The sequence below is a fragment of the Microcebus murinus genome, chromosome 7, assembly GCF_040939455.1.
Source record: "Microcebus murinus isolate Inina chromosome 7, M.murinus_Inina_mat1.0, whole genome shotgun sequence".
Classification (NCBI taxonomy): domain Eukaryota; kingdom Metazoa; phylum Chordata; class Mammalia; order Primates; family Cheirogaleidae; genus Microcebus; species Microcebus murinus.
In genome coordinates, this window is record NC_134110.1 from 21,959,956 (window position 1) to 21,962,885 (window position 2,930).

The 2,930-nt window shown below is 37.6% G+C and overlaps 1 pseudogene; it reads right to left on the reverse strand.

Moving 5' to 3' along the window:
- Positions 1-359: 359 nt before the first annotated feature.
- Positions 360-1,184, reverse strand: LOC105868776 (serine/arginine-rich splicing factor 3 pseudogene; annotated as a pseudogene).
- Positions 1,185-2,930: the final 1,746 nt, after the last annotated feature.

A 2,930-nucleotide genomic window follows, 5' to 3' on the forward strand; every position in this document is an offset into this window, starting at 1 on the left:
CATTGGTATTTTGATTATCTCAAATTTCCAAATAAAGAACATTACAAACAGCTGTGTATTCATATATAGCAATCACATAAGGAACTTATGATCTAAAGCAAACGAAAAAAGTTTCTTGGAATTTACCAGATTCTAACTATACCAATTAGGCAACCTCTGCCCAGGGTGAAAACTAGATAGATTTTTCAAAAACCTCTAATTTAGTATAAATAGTGCAGCTTTTATTTCTACCTGTTGGCTTGTTTCACAGCAGCTTTTAAAGACTGCGTGTTCAACTAGAGCTGTATACTATATCCCAGATGTGGATAAAAAGGGAAATCATAGTTCAATTTTTGCCAATTTTGTTTCTGTATTTTAAAAAAATCCAAACTTCAACTGGGCAGAATTTAGAGGTTTATTAGCTTATGCAAAACTAAAAAGCAAATTCAATTTTGCTTAAGGGAACATTGTAAAGTAACAATTCTTGGTATTACATGCCTCATATGATCCATTTCAAACCATAGAGAATTAGAGCTTTTGTGTCACTGTTCCAAGAGACAAATAAATTTGAACAGCTAAAACATCTTAAAAATGCACCAAGCTTATGAAGTCTCAAACAAAACTTGAATTTTCTGTACATACTCCTGTCAAATGAAGTCATTTCCTGTACACCACTTCTCTTGCAAACTGATCTTCTATTTTCTTTCATTTGACCTAGATCGGCTTCGAGACCTAGAGAAGGATCGGGAGGGCTTATGATTTCTCTCCCGAGACGGTGATCTCTCTCTTCTCCTATCTCTAGAAAGGGACCTGCTCCGGCTCCGGGAGAAGCTTCTCCTTCTTGGAGATCTGCGGCGAGGTGGAGGACTCCTCCTACGATAACCGTCTCGAGGGCGACGACCCCAAGAGGGAGGCGGGCCACGATTTCGACTTCTTTTCTCACCATTAGACAGTTCCACTCTTACACGGCAACCACATAGTGTTCTTCCATCTAGCTCGCGGACTGCATCAGCTGCATCTCGGGGATCTTCAAATTCAGCAAATGCAAAGCCGGGAGGGTTTCTAGCCACCCACACACTTCGGAGTGGTCCGGAATAGCCAAAAGCCCGTTCCAATTCAGTCTTGTTGCCATTGTTTCCAAGATTACCTACATAAACCTTACAGTCCAATGGACAGGAATCACGATGCGTTTCGAAATCCAAGGTTTAAGTGCGGAGGCTCGAGCCCTCACGCTCCGATGGACCGTCCCGCTCCGCTCCGGCCACTCGCACCGATGCCCTCTCTCACCCGGCGTCCACGAAATGGCCTCTTTTCAGGTTTTAATATCAATTCTTTAAATTCGTGGTTCACACTTGGATGTGATCTTTATAATGTTTGAAAAGAATAAAGCAGCTCACTTCTGTGAATAGTTTAGTCCAGAGGTTCCTGAACATTCTCAGTGCACAGTACCCTCAATGTCTTAGTAATTTTATCACAGTGCCCATAGGCAATAAGAAATACTTAACAGTTCTGTTTATGAACTAGTCAGGTCCAACTACCTTAATAAGTATTTATGTCCTAACAACGTATTAGCTGATTAAAAAATAATATGTACATTCAGTTTGACAAAAAATAATAGGTACAAATCGAAAGAAAAAATCATATTTTAATTGTATTCTTAAATAACCACAGTTTTTTTACTAGTGGTATGTGAACGTATCAACTGGCCACTAACAATATCTAAAACCTTGGAATTAGATATACCACTTTTTTTCTCACATCTGTCACAGCAATCACCCAAAACCAACTTTTGCAAAGATGTGACATCATGGAAGGAAATGTAGTGACCTAATGTTAAAACTGACATTGATAGCTGGCAGCTCCTGAAGCATCTGACGTCCTTGTTTTTCCTTCAAACATATAAAAATATTCAGGCAGTTCTGTGAGTCCCCTCAGGTGCCTGCCCCATCACAATCTGATTATGCAAAGCAATACCCCCTTGCTGGTGAGCATGTCTAGGATGTCCTTCTTCCTCTGCAACAATGATATTAGATATGCAGAAAATCATAGGTAGGAAGAGCTGAGAGAAAAAAGGGGAATGAAAATAGAATGAAAAATAAGCGCTTAAGAAATGTATTTTTTAATGCAGTAACCACAAAAATAAGCTCATATTTTACTAGTTATTCAATATCAGGATACAATTGAAACTAAGATAAATTACCTTATCTATTAGACTTGTCTCTTCTCTACCTTATATATTAAGTGTAATGCCCAATGGGGGGAGAACCACTGCTTTTTAATATAAGTGCTTTCTCAGTTTGAAAACTAGAATTGTAATAATATCACAGGTGTAATAAATTCCAAGAATTAGGTAGTGGTTAAACAACAGTTAGTCATTAAAATGTTCCAATTTTTTTTTTTTTTTTTTTGCTTCAAGCATGTTGGGATGTGGAAAACTGAAACTACATTTAACCCCTCACTTAAGTCTAGTTAAAATCAATGTAGAAAAGGAATGAATAATCTTCTTTAATCTTTCTAAGAAAAAAAAAAACACAAGGCAATTGTAAGTTATAATTTTTTTTTAGCACACTGTTTTATTTTATTTTATTTTATTTCGACATATTATGGGGGTATTTAAGGTTTCAATAAATGCCCTTTCCCCCTCCCCCCACAAGTCTGAGTTTCCAGCGTGAGTTGATTTTTGTGAGAGGTGAAAGGTGTGGGTCCTGCTTTAGCCTTCTACAAGTGGCTATCCAGTTTTCCCAGCACCATTTATTGAAAAGGGATTCTTTTCCCCAGCGTATGTTTTTGTCTGCTTTGCCAAAGATTAGATGGCTATATGAGGATGGTTTTATATCTGGATTCTCACATCTGTTCCACTGGTCAATAATCCTATTTTTGTGCCAATACCAAATTGTTTTAATTGCTATAGCTTTGTAGTATAGTTTGATATCTGGCATATTAATATGTCC